Consider the following 23,690-nt stretch of genomic DNA (forward strand, 5'->3'; position numbering starts at 1 on the left):
ATAGTACTTTCAATGTTTTTCACCAACATTCTAGCTCAAATGAATCAATTAGGTCTTCCTAATTCAATGTCCAACTCTCACATGCATATCAAACTAGTGAAAATACCATGGATTGGTGTGTTAGTCTGGGTAAACTAGGGAAACAAATCCACAAAAACTCATATGTATAAGAAAGAGTTTTATATAAAGGGTAAGTGTACATTAAGAAGGCATCCCAACCCAGTGCCGCCCAAGCCCATAATCCAACACCAATCTACAAAGTCCTCTTCAGTCTCACAAAACACACGCAATGACACCGACTGCAGGAGGAAAGCGGAATCAGTGAGTGTGTAAGCACCTCAGCGCTGTCAGGTGTTTCCATACGGCTGCTCCAGCACCCAGGGCTGCATTGGGGTAGGTCCATGTGGCTTCTCCTCATGGATGCCTTACAGGAATTAAGCCTTGCAAGCTGAAGCAGGGAACTGGCTAAGGCAGTTACACCGGGTCTGACCATCAGAAAGCAAGAGACCCGAGAACTAGAAAGATGAGGCTTACCAAGCCATTTATCTCTCTGTCCTTCACTTGATCCCACATGGCCAGGTTTGCACAATAACCTTAACTATCTCAATTGGGTAAGTTACATATTAGTCCTCAAAATAACACTCTTGCTTTTCAACAATTTTAAGAGCTCTTGTGCAGCAGGTTTATCTAATGCAATATCTTCTGAAGCAGACAGTCTATTCCTTCTTTGTAATCTGTTCTTAGTATGGAAGTTCTGCTGAAATTTGTTTATTTTCAACCATCCTGCTGGTATTTGAATACGAACATACTTCAGCATCACAGCAACACACAAGCCACTACCAGTATGACAAATTGACTGACACGTGGTGGATAAAATGAGAATAGTAAGCAAATACTTCAAGAAGGTCATATATGCAAAACCAAATGGCTAGTATTTTACTCAATGGAGAGAAAGTGAAATAATTCTTCCTCTGACTGGGAATCAGACAAGGTTACCCTTTATCACCAATCTATTTAATATAGTCCTGGAAATCTTAAGTAGAACTGGTAGACATAAAAAATATTAAACACACCCAAGTTGGAAAAGAAGAAGCAAAACTCTATCTTCAGATGACTGGATCTTATAAAACGACAACCCCATGTACTGAACTTAAAAATTGTTTGAACTAATTGAAATGTTTGGAATGTAGCAGGCTATAAGACCACCATCCAAAAATCAACTGTATTTCTGTATATTAAAGAAGAGGAATGTAAAAAAATTATAAAAACAATTGCCACTTACCGCAAATTCCCAAAAGATAAAGGGTTCGCCTAGAAAAATCTTTAGAAAATTGTTTCACCTTAATAAACAAAACATAAATAATCCAAACAAAAATGAGTAGAAGGCATGAATAAACAATGTATTACAGATGTCATCCAGGCAGCCAATAATCATATGAAGAAATACACATAACCATTAGCTATAAGAGAAATACAAATTAAAACAATGAAACACCTCATGTAAACAATCTTAACAAAATAAAAAAATAAATAAAAAGAAAATATAAAATGCTTGAGAGAATGTGGAATGATTGGAACTGTCATACACTGCTAGTGAGATTCAGAATTGTATCTCTATTTTGGAAAACATCATGGCATTTCCTTAAACAAATACAAATTGATATACCATATAATTTTTCAATCTCTCTACTCAATTTACTAATATATGCAAAAGAAATAATAAAATTCAAACAGATATTCACACTCATGTTTATTGCAGTGAATTCTCTAATAGCAAAAAGATAGAAATAATCAAAGTGCATATATGTGGAGAAATAAACTGTGGTGCATACACATGATAGAATAGTATGTGTGTCTAAAAAAAACAATCATACTGTCAAATATTTCATGTCATAAAAACTTGGGAGACCTTGTGCTCAGCAAAAGTTTTGTTAGCTGTCGGTTCCATCTCACAGCAACCCTATGCAAAACAGAATGAACCACCACCCAGTCCTGACCCATCCTCATTGTTCTCATGTTTGAGTCCAGTGTTGCAGCTATTGTTGCATCCATCTAGTTGAAGGTCTTCTTCTTTTTCACTCCCCTTCTAATTTACCAAACATGATTTATTTCTCCAGAGACTGGTCTCTTCTGACACCGTGTCCAAAGGACGTTGGCAATGTCTTGTCATCCCTGCCTCTAAGGAGTATTATGGCTGTACTTTCTCTCTCTCTCTCTCTCTCTCTCTCTCTCTCTCTCTCTCTCTCTCTCTCTCTCACACACCATTTTATTGGAGGACTGTGGCTGTACCTCTTTCAAGACAGTTTTTCTGTTTCCTTTAGCAGTCCATGGTACTTTCCATAGTCTTTGCCAACAGTATGATTCAAAAGCATTGGTTCTTCTTTGTTCTTCCTTATTCAATGTCCAACTTGCACATGCATACAAAGCAACTGAAAATACCATGACTTGGGTCTGGCATACCTTAATTCTCAAAGCAAAATCCTTGCTTTTCAACACTTTAAATAGGTCTTGGTGCAGCAGATTTACCTAATGCAACACACATTTTTTAATCTCTTTACTACTGTTTCCATGAGTATTCATCATAGATTGAAGCAAGACTAAATTTTTAACAACTTCAATCTTTTCCCTGTTTATCATGATGTGAACCTACTGTTCCTTTCGTGAGGATTTTGTTCTTCTTGACACTGAGTTGATGCAATCCTCGATCTTCATCAGCAAGTGCTACAAGTCTGTGGCACTTTCCAGCAAGCCTTGTATATCATGTGCGTACCACAAGTTGTTAAGAAGATTTTCTCCACATTCTTATTCACCAAAGCTGGTCAATCTCACATAGACAAATATTTCATGACACAATTATCATAAAGAAAAAAACTAGGAAAGTTATTTTCACACTAAAGAAAATAACTGTTATGGCTACGGCAACCCAGAGGAGACGACGGGGAGGCTCAGAGAATGAAGGAGCAATGGTGAGAGGGGGAAAAAGAAGAAACGAAGAAAGGGCCACATAAATAGGGGGATTTACTGGGATACCATTTGTTCTGATGAGATAGGTTGTACAACTGTGTAGGGTCCACAAATAAAAGTAGAGTGCGTATGAGAGAAAGAAAGAGGTGTTTCATTCTTGAAAACTCTCCAGTTTCCTTCACATTCAGACCTAAATATTGGTCCAAGTGATAACAAAAGGAACAAAAATAACACTGACACTGACTTCAATGTGTGTGTAGTACATGGGCGATTTTAAAACAATCTTTAAAATCAGAGAAGTCAATAATACAAAAAAAAGAAAGAAAGAAAAACAGGAGAATAAACAAGACAGTTGGTTAATTGAAAGGACTAAGAAACTTGAAAAATCACTGAGAATCTAACCTAGGAAAAGATACAAATAAAAACAATAATGAATGAAATGGGAGACATAATGGAAATATAAAAGATAATAACGTAGTATTCTATGAAGAACTGCTCTCTAACAAATTTGAAAACTGAAAAGAAATGGAAGCATTCCCAGAAACACACTACTTACCTTAAATAAAATAGACTGAAGTAGAAAATATAAAAAAATAAAATGATAAGATCATTAAAAATTCCCAATGAACATAAAGTTCCATTGGACCGAGCTGCTGATCTCATGGCATACTTGAGGAGCCTCTTAGCTTCTCCACTGGCATACACTCCATACACCACAGACTGCCTACACAGTTTCCTCATCCATTGGCAGGCAAGCATAGAGTTATATGCCTTGGGCTCAAATGGCTTTCATAAATGCTTAGCATCCCGACTGAAGTGCTGGATGATCTGAACATTCAGGTCCTCTCACTATTCCATCCTCTAGGCAGCACCCCATTTAGACCACCACAGGACTTCCAGAGCAACAATCTGCCCTCTGAGCAGGGTAGTACCCCACTGTCTCCCCACTAGATTCTAGTGACTAGAACATTTTAAGAAACAACCTTTCTCCCCATGAAAGTGCCTGGCACAGCACCCTCCTTTCTATCCATTCTTGGAAACCACCATCTACTGAACAGTATGACCCTCCCACCCCCAATGTGAGCCATGTAAACTCTATTCCCTCAGGATACCTGGCTACACTTAGCCCCACTCTACCTTCCAAACTACAAGACTTCCAGTTTAACTCTCACAGCCCCACATGACCCCATTGCTTCCAGCCTGTATCTACTTAAAAATATTCTTGACAAGACAAGCACCCATATGGGCATAGTCAGTCATTTGTAGGCCAGTCACTCCTTCCAGTCTTTCAAGTCTCCCCAGCACATTATAGAACTCTTCTTCCAGGGAAGTGTTAAGAACCACAAGTACTTTTTTAAAGAGAAATTTCTACTTTATTTCTTTTTAGGTTTGTTTTTCTTCACCTTCTAATCTTCACATAGGCTTTGGAGGAGGTCATGGGGCAACATCTGCAGGTCTAAATCGGGGGCGGGGGGGCTAGTACTTCTGAGCTTCATGTGACCAGTTCCTGACCATGTTGCTGTGAATGGCATAACTCACACAATAATGTACCTTAATGTACAGCTTGGGAAGCATATATGGGTCAAAGATACTTGCTTTGGAAATGTCTCTGATGGCTACAGTCTCCACCATGTGTCTTATTATAAACTTCTTACTGGCCTTTCTGTGGGCACTCAGTGGGGCAGTTCATTAAGCAACTAAGTTGCATACGGTCGCCTTTCTTGGTTGCTACTGTTGTTACTTTTTTGTTATCTTGGAAGCGAGTGTGAAAGAGAAGAACCTCAATTTCTTATTTTCCCCTTCTTTAAAACAAAATCTTATGGTATACATTTTATAGTTCATTTACCATCAGTATTATCCTTTCTTTCATACTCATTAATTAAAACATTTTTCTATGATCCTTAAATCAGCAATACCTCCATGTCCAAGCCAGCACCTCATTTAGACCACCTAAGGTCATTTAGAGTGACACTCCACACTCTGGACTACTTGTGCATCCTCTCCTCCCCATGGACCATCCCAATAAAAAGTACTGTGATTTTCTATCTCCTCCTGGGACCCTTCTTAGAGACCACAGCCTATTGAATAGTGTGAGCCCCAGGCTTTCCCCATTCACTCAATTCCAGACCAGTGAAGTCACTGGACCTCCCAAACTACATGACACCAGTTTCTTAACTCTTGCAGCCGTACTTGAACTTCTTTCCTTCAGCCCAGTATCTGAAAAATCTATTCCAATCACCCAAATGAGCAAAGTCGGCTGCCCATAGCACGACTTATAGCAACCCAATTTATCTCTCCCCTACCCATTCAAGAACTCTCCTAGGGCAGAATTTAGGGTCACAGTCTTTTTTTTCTCATCCATTCTGCAAGACAAAATCTTGTACAAGTTTTCAATTCCTTTGCAATCAGTATTATCATTTTTTCCATTCCTTTTAACAAAGTATTTTTTCTACCACTTCTATAGTACTTAAGTTAGCTATACCATCATCTCACAGCCAGGACCTCATTTTGATCACCCCAGCCCATTTAGAGCAATAGCCTGTCTGCTAGGGCCACTCATTCCTCACCCTCTCCTCCCTGGGCAATCCAATAAAAGGTGCCCACATTCAGATCTAAAGGAAATGGCAGAAATTGAACAGGCTATGGAATTACAAAAAAATCAGTAAAATGATCATTGTTCATCTTCAACAGATGAAGAAAGAGTCTAAGAGAAAAAAATAAAGAATATAAATGATAGAGACATCAATAGAAGCCTTACAAGAAGAACTCCAACAGAAAATCAGAACCTGAACACTAAAATAATACAATTATGAAACAGTATATAAAAAACACAGAGAAACCAGAATTAAAGAGATAGAAAAATGAATTAGTGAGCACAAAGAGAAATCTTTTGACTCCAAAATAAGAGAAAGACAAGCAACAGAAATGTAAAGAGGACTTGGGAAAGCCTAAGAACTATATGGGACACAAGCTATGACTCACAGGGATTCCAGAAGAAGAAAGAAACAAACAAAATCCACAGAGAGAGTGGTTCAAAATTCTAGGAAGAAAATTTTCCTAACTGCACAAAAGATGAAAAGACACCTATCTATGAGGCTAAGAGAATCCCAGTGAAGCTGGACCCCAAAAGAAAAACAGTGTGACATTGTAGTCAAATTCTATCACACCCAAGACAAAGTAAGAATTCTGAGAGCAGCTACAGAAAAGTAGACAGTCACATACAAAGAGGCAGCAAATAAAATAAGCACAGATTTTTCTGCATAAACCACACAGGCAAGAAGACAATGGAGTAGCATATATACAAACTTAAACTTAAAAACAAAAACAGACAAACAAACATATGCTGTCAACCAAGAATCTTGTATACACCAAAATGATCACTCAAATATGAATAAAAATAAATGTATTCCCAGATAAGGATAAATTAATATAATTTGTAAACACAAACACCACTACAAAAAATACTAATTGCAGTGCTGTGCCCCTGAAAATCAACAACAGCAGCAGACAAACCTGGGACCAACATACAAGATAATTCCTCAGAAAAAAAACACTTTCCAAGCATTATCCAAAGCACAGAGATATGGGAAGAATAAAGAAATGAATTACAACTGCAACACACATTACATATGAAAATGACAGCAACAAACAAATACACATCAATAATCACAAAGAAAATTAATAGATTGAATACACAAATCAAGAGACAGGAAGTAGCACTGAAAAAGAAAACTAGAGCCATCAATATGTTGCTTACAAGAAATACATCTCATACATAAAGACAAAAGCAGACTGATAATCAAAGGCTGGAAAAAAGCATGCCAAGAAAATGGCAATAAAGAAAGCAGGTGTGGCAATATTTATCTCTCAAAAATTAGACCAGGGAAGATAACAAAATGAGAGACAAGAATGGGCACTACATAAGGATTAATGTAACAATGCATCAAGAAAACATAACCATAAGCATATATGCTGCCAAGGAAAGAACTTCAAAATACATTAAACAAATCCTCCAGAATGGAAGAGAGAAATATATACCTTGACAATAATAATAGGAGACTTCAAAATGCCAATTTTAAGGAAAGACAGAACATCAGGAAAGAAATTAACAATAGATAGACCAGGAACATAAAGACATACATATGAAGACTGCTGAACAACATACTACTTAAAATGAGTGAGTAATAAATTAAATAAGTGAAGAAATTAAGAAATTCCTTGAAACTAATGGGAATGATAATACAACATACCAAAATTTCTGGGGCACAGCAAAAGCAGTTATTAGAGATCAATTTATATCAATCAAAAGAAAAGAAATCCTATACAACAACAGAAGAAAATAAATCATAAATATCAAAGCAGAAATTAGTAAACTGCAAAACAGAAAACAATGGAAAATATCACTAAGAGAAGAAGTTGGTTCTTTGATTATGTTAACAAAATTGACAAATCGCTGGAAAACTTTATTAAGGGGAAAAAGATGCAAATAGAATTAGAGATGTAAAGGGCAACATTACAACAAATCCTAGATGAAATAAAAAAAAAACTACTATGAAAGACTGCACTCCAACATGTTTGATAACCTAGAAGAAATGGTCACTTAGAAATACACCATCTACCCAAATTAATGCAGATCGATATTGAAAACATCAAGACATATAGCAAAATTAGCAATAGAAATTGTCATCAAGAAACGTCCAACCGAGGAAATCCAGGATTAGATGGCGTCACAGGGGAATTCTACCAAGTATTCAGTAAAGACCTGCTAATACTACACAAGCTGTTTCAGAGTATAGAAGAGGACAACAAACATCCAAACATCTACGAAGTGAGCATAATCCTGATACCAAAGCCAGCAAAAAGACCCCACCCTGCAGGCCAATGTATCTCAAGAACATAGATACAAAAATTCTCAACAAAATTCTGGTCAATAGAATCCAACAATAAAATTAAAAAAAAAATCCAGCAGATGGTGCCTTGCTACCAGAAAGTCTAGTGTCCATGGTCTTAAAGACTGGTTTTTAAACAAATAGTCATCCCAGTGAAGCAGTAACTAAGTCTACATTGAAGAAGCACACAAGCTTGTGTGATCCAAAGATTGTAAAGGATAAAATACAAATCTGAAGGCGAGAATGCTATCAGAGTTTAAATAGTGAACACCTGAGTTGCAGAAGGATATGAATGGCGGCGGAATACCAAAGTCCATTTGCCAGGTCCTCACATGGATGAAGCGTCCAGTGAAGTCCTTTTGATGACAGTCCAGGGATGTGAATAGCTTTGCTATCAGATGGAGAACATGTAAAGTCTATTATGGCAGGAATGGCTAAGCTAAAATGTAATAGCTTATCACTTGATCTCCCCTTGGACCTGCTTTAAAACTATTCACATTTTTAATATTTTTGTGGTTGTCTAGTCATTGTTGTTGGGATCTTGTTGGTTTATTTGCTTGCTTGCTTCCTGTTTGTGTTGGGTATGATTTTATGTATGTGAAATCCAGCATAGGCAGATCTATAGAGACAGTAACTGGATTTATAATTGCCTAGGAGCATGGTAGGGGTGGATGGGGGAAATGAGAAGCTAAAAAAAATAAATACGAGAAGAAAATGTTCTGAATTGATTATGGTGATGACTGAACACATCTTTTGTAATGTGATTGAAATACTAATTTGGATGATATGTGGAGATGCCATTAAAACTATTTAATAATAATAATAATTTGCCATGATCAAATGGGATTCATAGTTGGGATGCAAAGCTAGGTTAACATTAGAAAAACAATTAATGTAATCCACCTCATAAAGCAAATAATAAGAATTACAAGATCATATCAATAGTAGCAGAAAAAATATTTGACAATATCAACACTAATTCATAATAAAAGTACTCAATAAAATAGGCATAGGAGAGAAATCCCTAACCTAATAGAGGCCATGCACAAAAAATCCAATTACCAACTTTAGGCTCAAGGGGGGAAAAACTGAAAACATTTTCCTTTAAAACAGGAAATACACAAGGATGCTCCTTATCACCACTCTTATTAAATATGGTGCTGGAAATTGTAGCCAGAATAAGTAGACAACAAAATAAAAGCAGGGAATGCAATTCTGCAAAGAAAATATAAAATGCATGCCATTTGTAAATGACACGATTCTATACAAAGAGAACCCCAAAGATTCCACTATAAGATTGTTACAAACAATTTAGAGAATAGGTACAGTTGTAGGATACAAGATTAAGAAGCAGAAATCTATTGGATTCCAGTATATCATTGAAGAGAGCTCTGACAAAAACAAGAAAACAATGCCATTTACAATAGCCAAATGGAAGATGTAATTCTTAGAATTAAACCTAATTAAAGATCTGTACAAAAAAAACCCTATGGAACTCTATTACAAGAAACCAATGAAGACCTGCATAAAAGGAAGCACACTTGTGTTTATGGATAGAAGATTTAATATTGTTTAAATACCGACCTAAAGCAATCCAAAAGTACTGCACAATTTCAATGATATACCAGTTTCATTCTTTAAAGAAATAGAAACATCAATTACCAATTTCATATGGAGAGGGAAGAGACCTAGGATAAGCAAAGAGCTCTTTAAAAAGACGAACCAGGTGGAAGTCCTCACACTACCTGACTTCAAAACCTACTATATAGTCACAGTAGTCCAAACAGCCTAGTACTGCTATAATACAACAAATTAGAAAAATGAGAGTTAAATGCATCTAACCACAGGTAACTAATTTTCAACAAAGTACCAAAAAACATCAAATAGGATAGGCTCAGCCTCTTCAAAATGGTGTTGGAAAAGTTTAATCTCCATATTCATCAGAATGGAACAGGATCCATACCCCTCTCAATGCACAAGAATGTTATCAACATAGATTAGAAATCTAAATATAAACCCCAGACCTATAAAGATTATCAATGCAAAAATTGGACAAACTTAGGGGTCCTATTGCAGGGCATATACAATCTACAAAGTATGATAAAGGAATTACACAGTGGAAAACAAAGTAGATGACTGGAACCTAATAAAATTAAAACACTTATGCATATCATAGGACTTCATCAAGAGAGTGAAATGAAAAGCCACAAACTGGGGGTGGGGTGGGATCTCTAACAATGATACAGTAGACAAGGGTCTAATCACCAAAATCTATAGAATTCTGTAATATCTCAGTAAGAAAATAACAAATTACCTACCATAAATACGCGAGTAAAAGCTGACCCGAATAATAGCCAAGGCACCTAATTTTACCACAAACTGCATTAAAATGTACTGAATAAAACTCAGATTATACATGAGTATATACAGTAATTAAAATGTGGGCAGAAGACATGTGCAGACAGTTCATTAAACAGAACACTCAAATGGCTAAAACCCACACCCCAAAATGCTTACAATCACTAGCCATCTGGGAGATGCAAATCAAAACTACTACAACATATTACCTTATACCCACAATGATAGCCCAATTAAAAAACACAGAAAGTAAGGATGGATTTGAACACTTATACACTAAGCAATATGAAGCTAACTAAAACAACTGAGACTAGAAGTCCCATACAACTTAGCAATAACTCTCCTGGCCATATAAACCAAAAGAAGAAAGAGACAACACAAAGAGATGCATGCTCTCCATGGTGACTGCAGCCAGCACAGGTCACAATAGCAAGAAGCTAGGAAGAGCCCAAATACCCATCAATAGCAGAATGGAGAAAAACAACTCTGGTACACACACACAGTGGAATACTGTGCATCCGGTAAAACAATCATGAAACACCTCGCTATGGATGGGCCTGGAATCCATTATGCTGAGTGAAATCACTCAGTTAATCATAAAGGAAAATTATTGTATTAAACCACTAGTATAAAAATAAACACGATATAAATGCAGGCATCTGTTCTCAGGTCATCTAATTTTTATTCTGCTTTGTCAGGCAACAAGGCAGTATGCTTGCCTATTGCTCAAATATCACTCCCATAAATCTTGAAAACAACTTTGACAGAAGGTCAATTTCCCATTATTTGGAGAGAGAAGAAAGCTCAATCAGTTCCTGATATATAATATTATTTTATAGTCATCCTTAATTAATACTTTCCTCATAGAATATTTTCTTCATTTTTTTCAGTTTAAAATATGCTGAGTGTGTTTTCCTTCCTTTTGGTCTTCTAAATCTAGGCCTTTGCATATTTCATTATAATATTTTACTGTGTCTTCTGAAGCTGCCATTTGAAATGTTCTGTTAAGCTCCTTGACTTCACTTCTTCCACTAGTCTTAGTTATTCTATGATTAAGCGCAGGTTTCAGTCTCTTTTGACATCCACTTTGATATTTTCTTTCTTTACTGTCTTTTTAAAAAGCTTTTGCTTTTTTCATGTATGCTATTCTTGATGTCATCCCATAGCTCAACAAGTCTTCTGTCATTAATGTTTAATACATCAAATCTGTTCCTGAGAGGTTTTCAAAACTTGAGTGGGATATATTCAGGGTCATATTTTTGCTCAAATGAACATAATTTTCTTCATTTTTAACCTGAACTTATATATGAGCATTTGAAGGTCTGTTTCACAGTCGGTCCCTAGCTTGGTTTCATCTGATGATATTGAGCTTCTGGTGATATTGAGCTTCTACATATCGTAGTCAAATTTATTACTATGTAAATAATTTGGACTCCAGATTCTGGAGAAATCCATGTGTGCCTTTTGTGTTGCTGGAAAAAGATATTTGTTATGAACAAGTTGTTGGTCTTGTCAAATTCTACCATGTAAGCTCCAGCTTTGTTTCCATTACCAGCACCATATGTTCCAACTACTATTTCTTCTTTTTTGTTTCCAACTTTTGCATTCCAATCACCAGCAATTATCAATGAATCCTGTTACATATTTTATCAATTTCAGACTGAAGTCATAATGCACAAGACCCCATTAAAGAGTTGGAAAGCAAAGATGTTACTCTGATTACTAGGTTATGTAAAGGTGGACACTGAATAAAGAACTGAAGAAAAATTGATGCACTCGAACTATGGTGTTAGTGAAGAATACCGAAAGTAACATGGATTTCCAAAAGAACAACTAGATCTGTCTTAAAGCAGTACAGTCAGAATGCCCCTTAGAGGCAAGGATGGTGAGATCTTGTCTCGCATACTTTGAACATGCTATCAGGAGAGACCAGTTCTTGGAGAAGAACTTCATATTTGGTAAAGTGGAAGGGGGCAGCAAGGATGCGAGAGGCCACCAACAAGATAGATTGACACAATGGCTGCAACAAGGGGCTCAAACATAAGAACAATTTAGAGAATGGTGCAGGAGTGGGTGGTGTTTCCAGCTCCTCATTATTTCCCCTCCCTCCCAGACCTGCCACCCACACTTACCCTTGATAATTTATACTTATAAAATTTAAGAACTAGAGGAAAGTAGTGTGTTTCATTGATGCTACACTGCACCCTGAGTGACACGTCTCTTCCCCGCTATCCCTCTACAAAGGGATGTCCAGTTGCCTACAGATGGACATTGGGTCCTGACCCCACACTCCCCCTATTCACAATGATTTTTTGTTCTTTGGTGCTTGATACCTGACTCTTTCAACCCCTCGTGATCTCACAGACTGGTGTGCTTCTTCCATGTGGGCTTTGTTGCTTCTGGACTAGATGGCCGCTTGTTTACCTTCAAACTTTTAAGACCCCAGACACTATCTCTCTCAATATCTGGTCACCATCAGTCTTCTTCACCACACTTACTTATGCACACATTTGTCTTGAGCATTTGTATGGGGAAGGTGAGCACACAATGATGATTTTTGCTATTTGGTGTCTGCTACCTGATCCCTTCAAAAACTCGCGATCACACAGGCTGGTGTGCTTCATCCATGAGGGCTTTGTTGCTTCTCAGATAGATGACCGCTTGTTTACCTTCAAGCCTTTAAGACCACAGATGCTATATCTTTTGACTGGGCACCATCACCATTCTTCACCACATTTGCTTATGCACCAATTTGTCTTCAGTGATCGTGTTGGGAAGGTGGGTATCATGGAATGTCCATTTAGTCGAGCAAAGTGTTCTTGTATTGAGGGAGTACTTGAGTGGAGGTCCAATTTCCATCTGCTAAGTTAATACTAAACCTTTAGCTATATGCACATAGATCTATTTCTTCATCATCATATATAAATAGATTTTCATATGTACATGCTTTTATTTAGACCTCCATGTATGCCCTTTGCCTCCTACTTCTTTTTTCTATTTCTTTTTGCTTTCCTCTTGTCCCACTATCATGCTTGGCCTTCATTTGGGTTTCAGTAATTCCTCTCAGTTACATTGCCCTTGATCATTCCCTAATAGACCTCCTTGCCACTGATTATGAATCACTCGTTGTTCCCTTGTCCCTGGGTTGGTTAACACCACTTCCCTTCTCCTACCTCTCCTCCCATGTCTCCCCGGAACCATCAGTCCCATTGTTTTATTCTCCACATTTTTTATCCAGTCTATCTTATCTAGATAGACCTGCATAGATAATATGCACATAAAAACTCTACAGCACCAAACAAAGTGACACAGAAAAACAAAGTGAAGACAGCAGCAACAAGAACAAAAAAAAAAAAGCCAATGACATACAAAATCTAAAAGAAGGGGGGGGGGAGCCTGTAAATAGCTCTAGGTCTGTTTGTTGACCTTTAGGAGTGTTTTCCACTTGAGTCTGATGGAGTGCCACACCCTGGCCCCAAAATATATTTTTGATACTGCCTGGGGGCTTCCTTGTTCTGCTCCACTTGCTGTTCTGTTACATGTCCTTAGTGTTTTGCCTTAGTGTTCAGCTTGGGCACAAATCCCACACTGTATCTCTGGTGTTGTCCCATGTAGGGCTTGTTGTCCCATGTTGTCCCATGTAGTCTTGTCCCAAGGGTCAGTGCAGGATGTCGCATTCTATAGTGGGGCTGGCCATCCTCAGGGCTTGGTGGGCCAGGGTGTGCTCCACTCCCTTCCTTCCCCTTCATTTGCTTCTGCTTCTGTCTGAGTATGGTAGTTCGGCTACTTTCCCTCACCAGAAGGTCTATTGTGATTCTGTAGCGCACACCCTTCCACAGTGGGGGTCAGGCTGATTCTGGTTGGGGACAGTCATATAGTCCAGTCTTTTTATGGATTCTTCCACATGTTATGTTGTCTTCCTGGTTTGGTACATCATGGTGGGGTCTGTATGCACATTGCAATTATCTGGGGACACAACCAATACTCTCCTGGGTGGATTAGTGCCGTTTTCCCCATGCCAGCATTTCAGTTTCTCCCCACCCCGCTTCTTACTCCTTCCTCCTTCCTTCCTTATGTTGGACTCACATTTATATCCCTGGGTGTGGTCTGCCCTCTTCCCGACTACCTGTGCTTCTACCCATTTATTGCGAGATAATTATCTTTTCTTCTGTTCCTGCTGTGCTGATGTACTTACCTCAAGGGACTCATGTTATACCTGTCCTTTTGAGATTGGCTTACTTTGCTTAACATGATTCCTTCCATCTCTTCCCATGAAACGATGTGTTTCATGTGATCCTCCATGCTTTTCAGTGCTGCCTAGTACTCCATTATGTGTATGTGCCAGAGTTTACTGATCCACTCATCTATCAATGGAAACTTAGGCTGTTTCCAAGTCTTTGCGATTGTGAATTGTGCTATAATAAACATTGGAAAGCAAATGGCTGGTCATGATTTGTTAGTACCTGTGGGTATATGCCCAGCAGAGGGATGACTGGGTCATAGGTAGATCAATTTCCATTTTATTTAAGTATCTCTGGATTGCTTTCCACAGTGGTTGTAAAAATCTACATGACCACCAGCAGTGGAGGAGGGTTCCTACTTTACCACAAACCCTCTAACACTTGTTGCTCTCTGATTTACTGATTTGGGCTAGCTTCAGGGGTGTATCTCATGGTTGTTTTAATTTGCATTTCTCTTATGGCTAATGACCGGGAACACTTTCTCATATGCTTGTTGGCCATATGGGTCTCCTCCCTAGGAAAGTTCTTTTCAGTTCTTTTGCTCACTTCCTTAGGGGTTAACTGATTTCCTCTTTTTGCAGGTCATGAAGGTACTATAGATTTTAGTAATGAGCCCTTTGTATGATGTGTCATTACTAAAAATCCTCTCCCAGTCTGTGGGTTGTCTTGTCATCCTCTTGGTGAAGTTTTTTGAGGTGCACAGGTGTTTTATTCTCATTAAATCCCACTTGTCGATTTCCAGTTCACCTGTGTGTGTACCCTTCCCTATTGCAGTGAGCCTATGTATTCCCTGGGCCAATGTTCTTAGGTCTGTCCCGATTCCCTCCTTTATGTTCCTGATGGTTTGGGGTTTTACTTATAGGTTTGTGATTGAGTGAAGTAAACATCTTTCTGCGTGTGGATATTCATGGTTTCCAGCACCACTTGTTAAAAAAGGGCATCTGCTTCCCACTTGATGGTTTTGGAACACTTGTTGAAGATCAATTGTCTATATGGTGATGGTTTTATTCCTGGGCTTTCTATTCTTTTCTGCTTGTCTGAGGATCAGTCATTGTGTCAGTACCTCAGTGTTTTGACCACTGTAGCTGTGTAATAGGCATTAAAATCGCATAAGGAGAGACCTCCAACTTTGTCCTTCTTCTTGAGGAGTTCTCTGCTAATTCTGGACTTCTTCCCTGTCCATATGAAATTGGTGATCAGTTTTTCCAATTCTTTGAAGAAGTTTGTTGGTATTTGAATTGGAATAGCATTGAACTTGTAAAGTTTTTTGGGTAAGATTGCCATCTTTACTATGTTAAGCCTTCCAATCCACGAACATTGGATGTTCTTCCATTTGTGGAGGTTGCTTTTGATTTCTTGTAGTAGGGCCTTACAGTTTTCCTTGTATAAGTCTGTAGTTGTTTTTCTTTTATATAAATATATTCCTAGGTATTTCAGTTTGTTCTTAGCTACTGTGAAGAGTACTTCCTTCTTGATCGCCTCTTTCATGGTCCTGTCAGATGAGTATACCAAACCTGTCCAACTTCTGTTTGTTGATCTTGTATTCTGCCACTCATCCAGATTTTTCTATCACTGTAAGTACTCCTGTTGTGGAGCTTTGGGGTTTTCAATATACAGGATGACGTTGTCTGAAAATAGCGATGGTTTCACCTCCTCCTCTCCCATTTGGATCCATTTGATGTCCTTCTGCTGTCTTATGATCTTAGCTAGAACCTCCAGTACAATATTGAGTAGCAGTGGGAACAAGGGGCATCCTTGTCTTGTACCCCTTTTCAATGGGATTGTGTTTTGTCTTTTCTCCATTAACTATGATGTTGGCTTTTCATAGATAGCTTATATTAGCTTGAGGAAATAAAAATATGAGCGCTTCACGAATTTGCATGTCATCCTTGTGCAGCGGCCATGCTAATCTTCTCTGTGTTGTTCCAATTTTAGTATATGTGCTGCCGAAGGGGATATTGTTCTTCTTGACATTAAGTTGAAATCCATACAGAAGGCTACAATCCTTGATCTTCATCAACATGTACTTTAATTCTTCATTTTTAGCAAACAAGGTTTTGTCATTTGCATATCACAAGTTGTTGGTAAGCCTTCCTCCAATACTGATGCAGCATTTTTCTTCACAGAATCCAGTTTCTATGATTGTATATTCTACATACAGATTGAACAAATATGGTGAAGAATACAGTACTAATGCATATCTTCCCTGATTTTAAACCATGCAATATGGCCTTCTTCTGTTCACACAACTGCACCTTCACCCATGTGCAAGTTCCACATGAACCCAATGAGTGTTCTGTAATTCCCTTTCTTCTCAAGGCTATCCACAGTTTTTTATGATCCACAGAATTGAATGCCTTAGCATAGTCAAGAAAACACAAGTAAACATCTTTCTGGTAATCTCTGTTTTCAGGCAAGACCCATCTGGCATCAGCAACGTCCCTTGTTCTTGTCCTCTTCTGAATGTGACCTGAATCTCTGGCAGCTCCCTGTCAATATATTGCTGCAACCATTATTGTATGATATTAAGCAAAATTTTACTTGCATTTGATGTTAATGATATTGTTTTATAATTTAAGCATGCAGGATGGTCACTTATCTTTGCAATTGGTACAAATATGGATATTGTCCAATCAATTGTCCAAGTAACTCACTTCCAAATTTCCTAGCAATAGACAATTACGTCCATCACTTTTCTGAACAGTTACTGTGGTGGCTTATGAGTTGTTGTAATGCTGGAAGTAATTTCATTGATATTTAAAATGCCAACCGCATCACCCAAAGTGAACAGGTTTCAGTGGAGCTTTCAGACTAAGAACAGACTATGAAGAATGACTCAGCTGTACACTTTGGAGGAAGTAGCCCCTGAAAAACTTATGAAGAGACTAGAAATAATTTCATATACTGGAAGCACAACATTGTCAGAGATAGTGACAGTGGATGGGTACCTTGGGTAGGAATGCACTCAAAATTTGCCTGAGGAAAAGCTGCCTTCTCAAAGTAGATTTGACCATGGTAATATGAATGAAGTAAAGCCTGTGGGAATAAAGCCTTTGTGATCTTCATTTGCTGATGTTGCTGATGGAGCACAACTCAAAATGAGAAGAAACAGCTGCAAACATCAATTAATAATCAGAATTTGGAATGTATGAAGTATGAATCTGGGAAAATTAGAAGTCTTCAAAAATGAAAATGCATAAAGACCAATATCCTAGCCACTAATGAGCTGAAATGTACTGGTATTGGCATTTTGAATCAGAAAATCAAATGGTTTACTATGTTCAGAATGCCACAATCAAGAAGAATGTTGTTGCATTCATGAGCAATAAGGACATTTTAAGTTACAACTTGAATTACAATGCTGTCTGTGACAGGATTATGTCTGTCCTCATTCAAAGAAATCCAATCAATACAACTATCATTCAAATTTATGTACCAACCATGGAAGCTAGTGATGAAATTAGAGAATTCTATCAATCTGAAATTAATCAAACAAACAATCAAGATGTATTGATAATCATTGGTGATTTGAATGCAAAACTTTGAATAAAAAGGAAAGAGCAGTAGTTGGGGAATATGGTCTCGGTGAAAAAACAAATTAAGGGGTATTCTGAGAAAAAAATTATGGAAGCAGGAGAAAGCACCAAGAGATTTATAAGAATTAAAGAAAATGTAAAAAATACTGACACATGATTACATTACTTTGTGTGGGTTAACTGGAGAGAACAGTCTCCAATCAGGATAAAAAAATTAACAATTCTTATATAAAACACAAAGGGAGAAAACACCCAGTACTATGTGCCTAATTGGACACTTTTGACCTAGTTTCTGTCCAGCCCTTGGTGACTCAGGCCATGTGCTATAGATTACCAGGACTGTATAGACTCTTTCCTTTTAAGGTAAACAACATGTTTCATAGGCCACAGAAGAATTCGATGTGGAAATCCCACTAAGTGAACTGGCTTTACTTCAAACTTACCAATAGCTGATCTAGGGAACCCAAATACTCCCTTGGACTTAAGGCAGAAATGCTCTAGTGTGAGAAGAAGCAGATAACTATTAAAATGTTATGGAATTGGTGGTCACTAGATTTTGGTGCCGATCTCTTGCTTTGAAGGTGGTCTAATAAATGGTTTAATGATCTCTGCTTTCTTTTTTATTTTTAAAAATTTTTTATGAGTTCACCCTTACTCCTCCCACCTCCCCCCTACTCTTTTGGTATCGCTGCTCTCATCATTGGTCCTGAGGGTTTTATCTGTCCTAGATTCGTGTGTCCAGAGCTCTTATCTGTACCAGTGTACATATTCCAGTCTAGCTGAATTTGTAAGGTAGAACTTAATGTATTTCAGGTTTCCCTTTCCAATCCTATCTTCTTAAGAGTTTTTATTAGGAGTGGGTGGAGAAGACGGATGTTGTTAACTCTCCACAGGGAAAGTGGGACCAGACTTCAATCCGGTGCACCAATTTGTGAATGCAACATACCTGCATGAAGCAGAGAGGGGCCCACCCCAATCCCAACTACATGTACAGTCCTCCCTCCCTCCTGCCCACCCTGAAGAATTCACTTCACAGGACAGCACTGAAGCTACAGTTCAGGGAGGAGGACACATGTGATCAGAGCACACAAGAGCAAACAAGGGGGAGGGAGAGAGCGCGGAGCACATCCTTGCTCACCAAGCCCTTAGGATGATATTCCTGCTCAGAGCAGCCAATGCACAGAGAGGACCACAGGGTCCGCCCCACCACAAGACACGAAGAGTTTCCTAGCTCTTTAAGAAAAAAATCTATCAAAGAGGTTCCTTCTTGCAGAGGTGAGGGTGAGTCTTCAGGGAGGGATCACGGGCTGGGAGCAGCTGGGTCTCAGAGGCAAGTCTGGGGCTCCGGGCCAGCTGATGGTCCTGCAGAGATCCGATCCCGGGCCCTATAATCCATATTTGGCTTGGATTTGGCAGCAGCTGAGCTTGTTCTTCTGACCACGTGTTCTTCAGCTCTGCTCACGCTCCTTCGCCTGGTGAATCAGATGTGTCTGGTGTTTCTGCTGCTGCTGGTCTATTGGCTGCTCGTCTTTCTTTTTGCAGAATGACTTCATGGTTTTCTCTTCAGTCAAAGACTTGGTCATCCACTGCTGGAACCCATTGAGCTGTTCATCACCTTTGATCTCCACGAAGTTGATCTCCTCCCTCCTATGGTTCCTCTTGCCATGCATTCACTTAAATGCTCCGTCGTCGTCGATGAAGGAGGCATCTGGGGCAATTTCCTGGGCGGGGAGCAGGGCCGGATCCTGCACGCAGTAGTAGCCACCACTGTAATAATCCTGATGGTAAGCACCAGCAGCATTGGCATTACTGTAGGTGGAAAACTGGTTGTAGCTGTAGTCATCCCCAGGCTTAGCCATCCAAGGGGCTTCCCCTTGAGCCTGCTGCCATCTTGAACTCAAGGAGGGCATTGGCTGCGTTGCCCTGGATGGCAGGCTCTGTGCCTCCCCCACCCCCAATTCCTGTTGCCTCGACTGGGTTCATGCCTGGAGGTGGGGGGGGGCGCCCAGGTTGAAGGGCCTAGGGGAAGGAGACTGAAGCCAGGGGTTTCCTGCGGGTGGGGGCAGCCACAGCGGCAGAGGAAAGGCTGGGGCCAGCATCTGGGGATGAGGGGGCTTAAGCAAGGCCGGACCCTTGGGAGCAGGGAGAGAAGTGAACAAGCCCCATAAAGTGGGCCCTGATGTGGGGTTGCCGCCTCCTCTTCCTCTGGCTTTGGCTCAGCCTCATCTAGCTCACACTCAGCGCTGCTGGCGTAAGCAACCAGCGAGATGGCACCTCATGTCTTTGGTTCGTCCTTGCTGGCAGATGAGGCCTACTTGAGACTGGGGATGCCCAGAGGCCTAGTTGGCGCTCGCCACTCTGCAGGGCGCAGAACCAGAGAACACGTCTGCTCTGTACTCAGGGTTGGTCCCAGTAGGAGCCCCTCTTTGCTTTCTTATGACATACATTAATCCGGTAGGCTCGGATCTGCCCTTACGAATGAGGGTTATTGAAAGTTTTGCTTTATCACTAGCTCCCACTGTTGTTGTAAACAGTGTCCTGTCACTTAAGAATTTAATCTGTACATGTCAACATTCATGTATTGCAATCTCAAAATCAGGTCTATACTTGTATAATTTCCTTTTTTACACCAGTGTTTTAAATTATTTACCATTGCCTAAATTAATGACACTATCAATAGTATTAACTTATGCCCCAGGGGTATAATTTATAATGTCTATTATATAAATTGATTTTGAGTTCATACTTATCATAAGACCTATTACAAGAACCATTCATCCTTATAATGTGACCAGCCATCAGAAGAGTACTGTCTAGGTCTTAAAGACTTGTCTTAAAACAATCAGTCATCTAAGTCAACTATCTGCCAAATCCATACAGGCGCATACCACCATTTGTGTTCCAAGGATTGTAATAATATACTCCAAGATAAAAGGAGAGAATTTCATTAGAACTTAATCTTGATCACTTGATTTACATAGGCTATAGATGACAGTGGAATTCAAAAATCCATTTTTAAAGAATGTACATAGCCTTAGCCTCCTATGAATCTCCTCTGACCATTTACTAGGGATGTGAATAGTCTTGCTTTCAGACAAAATGCATTTAAAGTGAATTATGCAGGTATATTTTGGCTACAATTTAACATCATGTCAACTGTTTTTCCTTTTGACTCATTTTAATTTGCTCTGCATTCTATTATCTTCTGCTTACCCTTGGATTGCGGTTCATCTGCCTTTAATTTTGTTGCTGTTGTTGGGTTTTTGAATGATTTTCTTTATATGAAATCCAGGATAAGTAAACCTTTAAAGACAGTCACTAGACCTTAGGGTTATGATAGAGAAGGTTCGGGGTTACTGGGGAGATAATAAAAATGGGTGCAGGAATTAAGAAAATGTTCTAACATTGGTTGTGTTAATGATTGCACAACTCCTTTAAATAGATTTAAGCCATTGATTTGTATGGGATGTAAATTATATGCAATAAAACAGTAAAAATATTTATAACCTCAGAAAACTAAAGAGGAATAGTTATATTCTGTCATACAGGATTTTTATAAGTTCAGGAATTGGCTTGATAAAAGTTTATTTGGTTTTATTTATTTTTGCTGCCAATATATCCATAAATGTTGTGGCACATACAGAAGGTGATGTTATGAATACTTCTTAGACATAACCAAATAGCCAAAGCAAATGAGTCACTGGGCCTAGGAGTATAGAACCGTAGGGTCAGGGCACATTGAATCCAACCTGCATAACATAGGTTCCGAAGATAATCATCTATATTTTACTTTTACAAGTAGCAACTGTGGTCCAAGAAACACATAAGCAGCCATCTGAGGTGCAAATATTGTTCTCTCCCTGATCAGTGAACAGAAGAGTTATAAAAATCTAAAGATAGATGGTAACAATTAGTCAAATGGAATATTGAACCATGGAAACATCAATCCCTGAAACCATGAGAAAAGGACTAGATGATGCCTGACTATCACTACCAACTAATCTGAAGAGGATCACATTAGAAGATCCTGAGTAGAGTGGGAGAAAAACGTGGAATAGGACTCAAACTCATAAAAGAGATCAGGCTTATTTGGTTGGATAGAGACTGTTACGATCTCCAAGGCTATGTTGCTTAGTTACCCTTCAAGTAAGGAACTGAACTCATCCTCATGTTATAAGAATACACAATTGTCTTAAGACAAAAGTTTAGGGGAAAGGTACTGGAAACAGGAAACACTGGAAAGAAGTGGGACACGCACTGATACTTGAGGGGATTAAAATGGATGAGTTGAAACAAAATGCGTATAAATTGTTTAATGTAAAACTCGCAATCTGCTTCAACCAATTACAATACAAAGTGCAAAAACTAACAAAGAAAAAAAATACAACACAAAATTAGTTAAATGAATGAAAATTTAAAAATATACAAAAACAGCAAATAGAAATATAAAAACTAGTACTAAGATTATTAGATGATATATTGAGAGTGAAAAGAAGTAATATTAAACCAATAGTAAACCAATAACTAAAATAGTGAAATAGTGAGTTTGAAGAGAAATCTGTCAATATTAATCTGCTAAAAGAACAATAAAAAATAATAAAAAAAACTTGCAGAACATCTGATCTGAGAATTACATGGAACACTATCAAGAAGCATAGCTTAAGTGTGAAAGAAATTCCAGAACAAGAAGAGAAAAACAGAGAGTAAGAGCGACAGTGAGAGCGAGAGCAAGAGAAAGAACTCTCAAAGAGTAATTGTTAGAATGTTTCCCTAACATCACCAAAGATAAAAGGTACGCATTTAAGAAGCTTAACAACCCCCAGAGTAGATCCCAAAAGAAAATCACTAAAGCATTTCATAATGAAACATTCAAAAACCAAAGAAAAGGAAAGAATCCTGAGAGCAGTAAAATTGAATGTTACCTACAATTGAGAATCAAGAAGACTACGCTTTGGTTTCTCAGCAGAAACCATGTAGGGAAACAGGCAATTGGTTGACATTTATAAAATTCTCAAAGAAAAAAATTACCAACCAAGAAACATACACCCAAGAAAACTGTCCCTTAAGTATGATGGCAAAATTAGGACATTTCCAGAGAAATGTAAAGTATCCAAAGTGTGATAGGTAAGTTTATTGTACCAACCTGGCAAACAGGAGCATGAAGAATTAATAAGGTCATAGTTTGATTGGACGCCAACGAGGTAAATGGCTCGGCAAGGCCCGCCCCTCTTTCTCTAACTCTCTGGTTATTAGACCAGCATGCCACTACTTTAAGTAGTTCTCCGCCTCAAATTGTGAGCATAACTACCCATGGGACAGCCAAACTGTGGATCGTGTTGCTAGAACTTGAGGTTCCTTTGAGACCTGCTTTGTCAGGTTGCTGGTGTGTATATCACTTGAGTTTGCGGCTGGTGGAACCTGTCAACTTGCATACTTCAGTTCAATATCCCATCTGGGTCTGCTTTGCTGAGCTCCTGAGGTGCTGACTGTTGGTAATCTGCCCTCCTGTTTGCTGCCTGTAGCCAAACTGCCTGCATCGACCTAGGGAAGACACAGCTGTCTGCTTCCTTGACCTTGGACCCAGCAGCCCTTGTGAGTTGAAGGACTTATAGTATAGTAACTGTTCCACGGAAGTGAGTTGAACTGAACCCTCTGTACTGCTGTGTGGACTAATTAGCTGTTATATTTCTTCATGCTATATC

The 23,690-nt window shown here is 38.7% G+C and overlaps 1 protein-coding gene, 1 non-coding gene and 1 pseudogene across 6 annotated transcripts in view; all 3 read right to left on the bottom strand.

Annotated features, from left to right (window-relative positions):
- Nucleotides 1-23,690, bottom strand: part of ARHGEF9 (Cdc42 guanine nucleotide exchange factor 9) — a 317,960-nt gene that overhangs the window by 153,856 nt on the left and 140,414 nt on the right. The gene's annotated exons all lie outside the window — the stretch shown is intronic.
- Nucleotides 16,305-16,409, bottom strand: LOC142435224 (U6 spliceosomal RNA). Its single transcript, XR_012781328.1, has one exon. It is a non-coding gene; the product is annotated as a U6 spliceosomal RNA (small nuclear RNA).
- LOC142434690 (proline-rich protein PRCC pseudogene) lies at nt 19,437-19,971 on the bottom strand (annotated as a pseudogene).

The sequence above is a fragment of the Tenrec ecaudatus genome, chromosome X, assembly GCF_050624435.1.
Source record: "Tenrec ecaudatus isolate mTenEca1 chromosome X, mTenEca1.hap1, whole genome shotgun sequence".
Taxonomy (NCBI): Eukaryota; Metazoa; Chordata; class Mammalia; order Afrosoricida; family Tenrecidae; genus Tenrec; species Tenrec ecaudatus.